This window comes from Otolemur garnettii, unplaced genomic scaffold (assembly GCF_000181295.1).
Source record: "Otolemur garnettii isolate 467f Iridium unplaced genomic scaffold, OtoGar3 scaffold00190, whole genome shotgun sequence".
Classification (NCBI taxonomy): Eukaryota; Metazoa; Chordata; class Mammalia; order Primates; family Galagidae; genus Otolemur; species Otolemur garnettii.
The window spans coordinates 1,824,979-1,836,106 of NW_003852585.1; the positions used below are offsets into that span (position 1 = coordinate 1,824,979).

At 41.8% G+C, this 11,128-nt stretch overlaps 1 pseudogene; it reads left to right on the forward strand.

Annotated features, from left to right (window-relative positions):
• The first annotated feature begins 723 nt into the window (after positions 1 to 723).
• LOC111721840 overlaps positions 724 to 11,128 on the forward strand; it is a 25,858-nt pseudogene continuing 15,453 nt past the window's right edge.

Consider the following 11,128-nt stretch of genomic DNA (forward strand, 5'->3'; position numbering starts at 1 on the left):
GAAAGTATTAACATCTTTACAATATTGACCTTCCAATCCATGAACACTTTCCACAACTCCACTCCTCTAGATCTTCACTGTGCTTATAAATTTATTTGTAAGTATTTTTGGATTTCTTATGTCTGCTCTAAATTTTGTATCAAAATATTCCTGGAAGTGCTGCATTTGTACAGGCATCTATGCTACCTACCATATCTGGGTGTGCTCGTGCATATGATAACATCTATGAGAACTCCATGTGGGGTAGAACTTAAGGCCCGTGAGACCTGCCCCTGGGCTTCTGATGTGATGAGCCTAAGCTTTTAACCAAATTAAACTTTTAAACATATGAATAAAACCTTTAATGAATAGGTATTTCTTGTCAAGTTCTGCTCTAAGGGAGCATAGACTTTAGCCCTTTGAATTTATAAGTTAATTCAATTTATTCGACTGCCTTATGAGGTAGGTACTCATATAATCTCATTGCACAGATGGGAAACAAGAACTGAGAGGGCAAACAATTTTGCCAAGACCACACAGCATTTTCATAGCTGTGCATTTCATCATCGCACTATTTGGCCACCCCTAATCGATAAAATCAAACTCCTCTTCAACCTGGCTCTCTCAACTAGAGGCTCTTTCCGCCTCCTCATCCCGAGCCCGGGCTCTCCCCAGGTCATCAGTCCACCTGCAATTGACTAGTGCACCTCACCTGAGGCCACTTTTGAAGACTGAGGATTAAGGATGGGGAAAATCAGGGAACGCTTCCGGAAGGTGAGCTGGACTTTAAAGGTCAACTTTGGGCATGTAAGGAGGACAGTCTCAAAGACATGAAGCAGAGACACAGAGGCACACAGGGTGCAGGTTCTCGATCTAGGAGTAGTCTGGGTGGGAAACAGAGGATTCAGTTTGGTTATTGCCAATATTACGTTTGCCTTTATACTTTCATCCAAAAAAAAAACTATATTCATTGCCATCAGTAGTAAAGGCATTTGAAAAATATTTCATCCTTGTACTGTTCAACCGCTGCAAAGGTTCCATTTCTTCCAGAGTATTATAACAACCTTCAACCTTTTCTCCTTCAGGAAACAGTCGAATGTGATCATGCTGCGGACCTGTAGAAACACATCATGCTACCGCCTCTGTCTATCCCACCAATTGGGTGTGGCCTAACAACTTCCCATCAATTAGCCACACCACAGCTGACGGCCTGAAACCATATCAATGTTCTCAGAAAAAAGTGAGTTTTTAGTTTCTTTACTTAGGACCAAGGACCTTCAACAGAGTGATTGGGAATGGGGCTGGGGTGGTCCTAGGGTAGGAAAAATCAACAACCTCTGTCTTCAAAAGCACCCAGATGACACCAAAAGTGCAAGCAACAAAAGAAAAGAAAAGAAGTGGGGCTACATCAAAACTGAAACTTTTCATGCCTCAAAGTACATTATCCAGAAACTAAAAAGTCCACAGAATGGGAGAAAAATATTTGTATAATATCGTATATCTGATAAGGGTCTAGTTCCAGAATATACAAAGAACCCTTACAACTCAGGTGTAAAAAGACAAATGACCCATTTAAAACTGGGCAAAGCATCTGAATAGATATTTCATTAAAGAAGATGTATAAATGGCCAATAAACATATGAAAACATGCTCAATGTCATCAGTCATTAGGAACATTCAAATCAAAGCCACGATTAAGATACAACTTCACACACAGTAGTTGTAATTTTAAAAATAAATAACAAGTGTTGGTGAGGATGGAGAGAAATTGGAACTCTCATACTGTGCTGTTGGGAATGTAAAGTTATGTGGCTGCTGTGAAAAACAGTTCCTTAAAAAAAGTTGAAATTACAATGTTACCATATGACTTAAAAACGGACACAGACCAATGTAACAGAATAGAAAGGCCAGAAATAAACCCACACATATATGGTCAACAACTTCATGAAGAGCACCAAGAACACAATGAGGAAAAATATTTTCTTCTATAAACAGTGTTAGGAAAACCGGATATCCACATGCAAAAGAATGAGAACTGAACCCTCATCTTACACTATCAACTCAAAATGGGTTAAAGAGTTAACTATAAGACCTGAAACCGTACTACTTCTAGAAGAAAACACAGAGGTAAAGTTTCCTGACATGAGTCTTGGCAATTATGTTTTTGGACATGGCCCTCAAAGCACAGGCAACAAAGTAAAAATAAACGAACAGGAAAACATCAAACTAAGAAACTCTGCACAACAAAGGAAAGCATGGACAAGGGGAAAAGGCAACAAGGGGATGGGAGGAAATATCTTTAACCCATACATCTGACAAGGGTTAATATCCAAAATGTAAATGCAACTCATATAACTGAATAGCAGAAAGGCAAATCAATTGATTTAAAAATAAGCAAATGACTTAAATAGACATTTTTTAAAGAAGAAGACTTGTAAATGGCCAACAATTATCTGAAAAGGTGCTCAGCATCACTAATTAACCACAGAAATGCAAATTAAAACCACAAGGAGCTATCATTTCACACCTGTTAAAAGGGCTGTCATTTTTTTTTTTTTTAAAAAACAAGCATTGGTGAGGATGTAGAGAAAAAGGAATCCTTGCACCCTGTGCATAGGAATGTAAATTGGCACAGCCATTACGAGAAACAGTATGGAGTTTCCTCAAAACCCTAAAAACATTGGAATGGGAGAAAAATTTTGCATGCTATGAATCTGACAAAGGCCTGATAACTAGAATCTACAGAGAACTCAGATTAATCAACAAGAAAAGAGGCCAGGTGCTGGGGCTCATGTCTATAATCCTAGCACTCGGGGAGGCCGAGGTGGGTGGATAGCTTGAGCCCACAGGTTTGAGACCAGCCTGAGCAAAAAGCAAGACCCCATCCCCATCTCTAGTAACACAGAAAAAACTGAGGCAGGAGGATAGCTTGAGCCCAAAAGTTGGAGGCTGCTGTGAGCTATGACACCACAGCACTCTGCCCAGGGCAACATTTGACAGTCTGTCAAAAAAAAAAAAAAAAATCAACAAGAAAAGAGCAAACAATCCCATTTATAAGTGGAGAAAAGACTTGAACAGAACCTTCTCTGAAGATGACAGATGAACGGCCGACAAACACATGAAAAAATGCTCATCATCCTTAATCATCAGAGAAATGCAAATCAAAACAACTTTGAGATATCACCTAACCCCAGTAAGAGTAGCCCACATCACAAAGTCCCAAAACTGCAGATTCTGGCATGGATGTGGAGAGAAGGAACACTTCTACACTGCTGGTAGGATTGCAAACTAATATTAACAGCCGTTTTGGAAAGAAGTATGGAGAATCCTCAAAGAACTAAAAGTTGCTCTTCCATTTGATCCCACAATTTCATTACTAGTTATCTACCCAGAAAAACAAAAATCATTTTACTACAAAGACATTTGCACCAGAATGTTTATCGCAGCTCAATTCATAACTGCCAAGTCAAGGAAACAGCCCAAATGCCCATCAACCCATGAATGGATTAACAAACTGTGGCATATGAATACTGTGGAGTACTGTTCAGCCATAAGAAAAGATAGAGATTTTATATCTTTTATGTTTACCTGGATGGAGTGGAAACATATTCTTCTTAGTAAAGTATCTCAAGAATGGATAAAAGAATCCAATGTACTCAATATTAATATGAAACCAAAGTATAAACAATTACACACTCACGTGAATGATCAAACAAAAATATACTCCAGCAAGGGAGAGGGAAGAAAAGGAAGAGGGGAGAGAGAAGGGGGAGAGCGATTGGCAGGATCTCGCCTCATGTGCACAATGTGAGTTCAGCACGTCCCCTGGGTGCTTCTACAACTTGAACTTTACCTTGGCAGTGAGAACAGTGTAGGCTAAACATTTGTACACTCATATTAATTTGAAATGAAACCCTAAAAACAGCTGCCACAGGATACAGCAATCCCACTACCGGCTATATATGCAAAGGAATTGAAATCAGGATCTTGAAGAGACAGACACTGCAGCTCCACGTTCATTCCGGTGTTATTCACAATAGCCAAGATATGTAAACCTGAATGTCTATCAGTGGATGAATGGATAAAGAAATTGTGGTACACACACACGCAGAGTGGAATATCATTCCACCTTAAAAAAAAGAAGGAAATCCTGCCATAGATGAACCCGGAGGGCATTTTGTTAAGTGAAATAAGTAAGCCAGGCACATAAAGACAAACACTATAAGATATATTTTATCCATGGAATTTAAAATAGTCAGACATAAAAAGGCAAGAGTAGAAGGGTGGTTGCCAGGGATGATGGGAGGCAGAAATCGGGAGGTGATGATCAAAGGGTACAAAGCATTAGTTCTGCAAAATTAGTAAATTCTGGAAATCTCCTGGGCAGCATAGTGCCTGTAGCTAGCAATGCTTTACTGTATATTTATGTCTTCTAAGAGAGTAGATTTATGTTGTGTTCTTACCATAAAGAATAACAATAATAATAAAGGAAGTGGGAGGAAACTTTCAGAGGTGACGGATAGGTTTTTGACATAGATGGTGGTGATGATTTCACGGATAGATACTTATACTCAAATTCATTGAAATGTACACATTAAAAATGTGCAAGTTTTATGAACCGAAAAGCGCAATTCATCTTTAAATTTCACTGATTTTACCACTTACAGGAAATCCAATATTTTGCTTCTAAATTTTGGTCCAAAGGGAAAAAAATTTAAATAGGAAAACCCAAGTCAACTATTCAAGATTATAAAATGTGTTTATGTTCTGTTCCTTTTTCCCACCCACCTGGCCCTAATGAATCTCAAACATGAGTACCAGAAGTGGCAGGTACTCTACTGGGTAATGTCTTATATCTGCTTGTCTGTTCCCCTCTTTGGTGGCCCCAAACAATGGCAATGAGAAGCACATTACTGGTTGTATGAATATCTCCAGATATTTTCTCTCAAAGTCTATTGGTTCAGGGGGTTCTGGTTCTTTGATTCATTTTCCTGTTATCAGCAGCTCTAGCTACAAGGGCCTTCATTATATCCTAATTGCCAGTGCCAATTGCCCTTATTTTTTATATTAAAAATCCATTTATAAACGCATTTCAGCAGCTCCACCACCTCAGCATCATCGGTAATTTAATCTCCCTCCTTCTCTATTAGCGCCGCAGGGGGCTGACCAGCGCAGGAGGCACCGGGGCTAATCAGATCACTAGGCTGTCTGAACATTAGGCTCAGCAGGAACTCTGTGGGATGTAGTGGGTCAGACTGAGGGCATATTAAATCTTTCAACTCCCAGAACCATAGGTGAGGGACCCGGAATCAGAGACAAATTAAAGCATGGGGCTCATTTCGACAGGGCTGATGGTGAATGGTCTGGGTGACTATTAGGCAGTCTGGCTTGTAACTGTGAGCTCTGTGAAGGCACGACTCAATGCAGAGAATTTCCTGGTAGATGAAACACTGCTCATCATCTGATCTGTTCACGCCCCACTTTTACCAACCCCTTAATACAGTAAGCAGTGTTAGAAAATGAATTTCCCAGCAAGTCAGGAGACTAAGGATCTGTCTCAACTCTGTTTCTAACTGTGTTTCTTGGTAAACTCTTTAACCTCTCTGCGTATCACATTCTTCAACTGGGGGTAATAATTCCTGCCTTAATGACCCCCCCTCAGAGTTTTGATGAGAACCAATTTAAAACAAAACTTACTTCAGTGAATACTATTACCTGCCAAACACTGCTCTAGGAGAGTATTGTTCTTTGCACTTTGCATGCATTAACTCATTTAATTTCCTCAACAGCCCTATGAGGTAGGTACTATCATAATCTCATTATGCTTTGTGGGGACCAGGGGTCCTAATTCCCTGAACCCAGTTGACCTGGTTTGATTACTCAGCTGAGCTAGACAGTTAACCAAGACACAGCAGTAACTGAAGGCAAAAACGAATGGAAACTGGAAATAAAACTGGAGCAGCACAGGCAGCATGAATAGAGAGCAAAGTAACCTGCACAAGTTTCAGTAACAAAGAGAAATTTTATTTAAGAAGAACAAAGAGGGCAGCGCCTGTGGCTCAAGGGAGTAGGGCGTCAGCCCCATATGCCAGTGGGTTCAAACCCAGCCCTGGCCAAAAACTGCAAATAATAATAACAATACAAAAGAACAAAGAGAAAGTTTAGAGCACTTCCAAAGAGAGTTGGAAGTAGATCCCTTAAGATGGAGAGAAGTGAGAAAGACAGGGATGCAAAGGCTGTGCTGGGGTATAAATATCTTCTTTCTCTCTGTTTGAAATTGGTTGCAAGTCTTTCATTGGTCTGTCTTCGCCTTCAGGCAGTATTGCCCTTTTCTATTGGTCATTGGTTACTTAGGTTACCTCACGCATTCTTATGGGCCCTCTAGACTTCCTGGTTCAGCAGACCAGGTTTTCCTCCCACTCCCCTTGAAGCCTCTTTCTTAGTGTCCCGTCTCAATACTGATGGGGAAATTGGAGCACAGAGAGGGCAAACAGTTTTCCCAAGGTCACACAATGAGATCATCACTAAGCATTTCACCATTGCACTGCTTGACTGACCCTTGTCTATGAAATTATACCGGCCTGGCTCTCCCAGCTGAAGGCTCTCTCCACCTCCTCATCCTGAGCTCTGGCTCTCACCTGCAGTTCTCTGGAGTTCCTCATCTAAGGGGGAGAGAGGAGCGAACATTCTTCTCATTCTCTAGTGCTTTTCTCAGGCCATTTTTCTGACATCTGCATGTAAAGTGCCCTACTCTTTAGCTACTCACACCACCCATCTGGTTCCACCACTGTAATTCCCTCTGCTTGCTGTCATTTAATAACCTCCTGGTCACCACACCTCAGTCACTAGAGACATAGCCTACTATATCATAGTCCTCATCCTCCTCAAGCTGGACTATCACCTTGGGTGACTTCAACATCCAAGAGGACAACCCAGCCATAACTGTACCAGTCATACTTCAGTTAAGGAAGCAGTCAGGGAAATTAGACCTCATGAAAAGGTGGGAGAAACCAGCTTAACGGGAGGCTCTGGAAAGGAGAGTTGAAAGATCAGAGCAAGAGTGACTAATAAGTTACCCTAAAGAACTGGTATGGTAGACAAATCAGAGCTCACAGGACTTTTCATGATCTGGCTTATGTTCTGAAAGGCCCCTTGTGGCTGCTGGGCTAGGAATAGATCATGGGGTGAGGGATGCAAGGGGAGAAGCAAGAAGACCACTTAGGACACTATTGGAGTAACTAGCCAGGCAAAGATCGATGGTGGCTGGGACTAGGATAGTGGTCATGGAGGATGTGAAAAGTGGACAGATTCTGGATATATTCTGAAATTTAAATAAACAAATTTTGTTGGATTGGTCCATAAATGGACATATCGATAGACTAGCTATGAGGAGTGACAAAAGAGTCAAGAAAGCCTCCAAGGTCTGGGGCTTATTAAAAGAATAGAGTTGCCATGTACTATACAGACAGTGGGAGCATGTTTTGGAAAAAGACCAAGATGTGTTCAATTATTTGAGATACTACCAGACAGTCCATTGGGGAAGTCAAGGAGGTAGTTGCAGAGAAAATTCTAGAGTTCAAGGGAGAGTTCTGGGCTAGAGATAGGCATTTGGGACACTGCGGCATTAGGTTCTATTTAAGGTTATGATATAGGCAGGATCACACAGAATGTGGAAGAGTGAGAAGATTGATCACTGGCACCTTCCAAAATTAAGAGGACTGGGTCTCTACCCAGAAGAATTGAAAATAGAGACTCAAACAGATGTTTGTATGCCAATGTTCACTGTAGCATTGTTCACAGTAGCCAAAAAGTGGGAAAAACCCACAAATGAGTAAATAACAACATGTGACTATACATACGGTATAGCATCATTTAGCCATAAAATGATGGAATACTAATCCATCCGACGGCATGGATAAACCTTGAAAACACGATGTTCAGTAAAAGAAGCAAGTCACAAAAGACCACATATTATATGATTCCATTCATATGAAGTGTTCAGAATTGACACATTCACAGAGACAGAAAGGACAATGGTGGTTAACATTTTTTTCAGGGAGGGGGATGAGGAAGGGGAATTATTGCTTAGAGGGTACAGACTTTTTGTTTGGAATAATGAAAAAGTTCTGGAGATGGGTAATGATTGTATAATATTGTGATTGTAATGAATGTCACTGAACTGTGCACTTAAAATGGTTAAAATGGCAAATTTTATGTTATATACATTTTAGCACAATAAAAAATGCAAACTGGGCACGGTGGCTCATGTCTATAAATCTAGAACTTTGGGAGGCTGAGGTGGGAGGATCACTTGAGCTCAGGAGTTTGAGACCAGCCTGAACAACACAGTAACAACCTGTTTCTACAAAAAAAATAGAAAAATTTTCTGGTCATGGTAGTGGGCACCTGTAGTTCCAGCTATCCAGGACTTTGTAGTTGCAGTGAACTATAATGCCATAGCACACCAGCCTGGGCAACAAAACAAGTGTCTCTCTCTCTCTCCTGTAATGTAAGAAAAATGAGAGGACAGGCTAATAAGGAGGAGCCAGCAAAGGATACTGAAGTACCAGGAAAAGCAAGAAAGAATAGTTTTCTGGTAGCCAGGAAGAGTCCTTTCAAAGGAAAAGGAAGTGAGCAATTGTGTCAAATGCAGACTGGAACTCAAGTAAGGTGAAAATTGACTTTTCACCACTGGACTCAGATGACACACTGATAACCCTGATACAATCAGTTCATTTTAAAATGCTGCTGAATCTGCTTGTCACTCCAAAGGAAACACAGCCATCTTTTCTTGGTACTTTTCCACACTTCCACATTTTTGCAAGGGGGTTGGAATTAGCCACACTTGGGTTGCAATCCCAGCTCTCCCACGGTTGAGCTATGTGATTGTGTGACTTTAGGTAAGCCACTTCTCTGAGCCAGTGCATTCTCCTCCATCATAAGTGAGTCTCTCTTTTGTACACTTGCTGTGTGGGATAAGCTCAACGACATTGACCTCTAGAATCTAACCACTTTGGTTTGTGGTTCTGCTCTGCTCTGTGATCCTGGGTGAGGTGCTTGATTTCTGTAGGCCTCGATTCCCTCATCTATGAAATGAGGATAGTAATAAACACCTAGCTGACAGTGTCACTGGGCTAAGTAATGACAGTACTAAAAACTTCATTGTACTTATTCCACAGCGGGCCCTGTTCTAAGAACTTTGCAGGTATTAGAATGTGTGATCCTCATGATAACTTTAAGAGGTTGGAGCATCCTACTGAGTTTGACATTGAGGTGTGGAGAGTATAAGCAGTTCACCCTAGGTCACTCAACTAGCCAGGAGAAGAGATGAGATTCAGAACCATTTAGTCTGACTACAGAAACTGAAGAGTTAACCCAACTTTTTGCCACCTCCACATGAATAAATACATATAGTACCCTCAGCACAACACCCAGCCCACATAAAGTGCAGTAGATGTTGCCTACCCTCTGAGAGCAGAGCCAGAGATTGAACACACATCTTGGCTAATTCTGGGGCACCCCAATATGGCTAAGATAACTAGAAGGGGTGAATGGCGGCATGAGGCATCTGGGTTGATGGAATTACCGGCCCAAGATCCCAGACTTGTGGCACAACACTGAGGAAATCCTAAAGTTAAGTTTTCTGAAATCCTGGAAGAATGGGATCATGGCATTGGCAATTAGGTTTTCTGAAAAAATTAAAAATTATACTTGTATGTTAGCATTTATGAAGTAAAATTTATACCCACACATAAGAGTTGAGAACCTCTGATCTAGCAAATAGAAGTTACTAATAAATGACAGCCACTAACACTGTGAAGAGCAAGAAGGAGCAGACAAGGAGGGTGGTAAGAACCAGGAAAGCAATAATGTTTCAGGAACCAAGGACAAGAAGAAAGAAAAAGTTCCATGTCACAGAAAGGTCATCTAAAACACAGACCCAGAAGTGACCACTAAGTTCAGCAGGTAGAGATCATCAAAGCCCATGGAAGGCAGTTGGGGAAGTCTACACCACACATTAGATGTGGCGACTTGAGGAGATGGTGGATGCTAAGGAAGTAGAGGGAGGGTATTGAGCTACTATTCTCTCTGGGGAGGTCTGAGTGTTAAGGCAGGATCCTGAGTTAAGCAATCAATCCAGGTAGAGTTCCAAACTGAAGTGAACCAAAATGCCAACTCTGGAAGGCAAATCTGGGAGGGTGACTTCCCTCAGGGCACTAGATCCTGGGTGCAAGCAAGCCCACAGAGATGTCCTTCTCAGCTCCCTTTTCCTAACTGACACAAGAGCTCTAGGATGTCAAATGGTGTGGCTGGGCCCTTTGGTCCCTGAGACAGATCCAGGATCACAGGAGAGAGCCTTGGGTTAGTTCTCTAGGAGGCGCAAGTGGAGTCCCCTTCTCTTGGGAGCTGGACGCTGATAAGGCTGCACTCGTGCCTTTCCCCTGGCATGAATTCCTCTGTCGCCTGTCCCTTGGTTTTTCCTATTGTTTTTACATGTTTAAATGACTGTCATCCTCTGTCATTACCTGACTCCCAGCTTGAAGCAGATGGTACAAAGTTAATAAATGGCAGACAGAAAGCAGAGCTAATCAGCTCTCACTTCATGTCCACATTTCTCCAAAAGAATAAGGGTCTTCAAACCGGAAATACTCAAGTGGCTTTCAGTCAGCAGAGGTATGGTCTTCCTACAGAGCATTGGAGAGATGCATGTAGGTTTGGGGGTTGACAGTTACTGGGGTTGAGGGTGTTCTATTGGCAGTTAAGGGTAAAGGTAAGGGCCAGGCATGCTAAAGTCCTTCAAAGGCCCATGCAATGGAGAATTATTCCACTCAAAATGCCAGCAGCATTCAGTTGAGAAACACTAAAACAGGCTTAGTAGAAAAGGAGATGCATTCCAGAAGGAAGTGGGTGACTAGCAAGGGCCCTCAAGGTCTATTCTGCAGTAGGACCTGGAGAGGGGTGTACTGAAGGGGTTGAGAGACAGATGTCAAACTGATGTATGGTGAGGACATACGAATTGGGAGGATAATGAGCCAAGAGGCCCATGCACCAGTGAGAAAGGCAGAGGGAATGATATGGACAAGGAAGGTATGTGGCCCTGACAGGACCTAAAAGGCATCTGGATGGCAATGGGAGGCTGAGGAGAGAG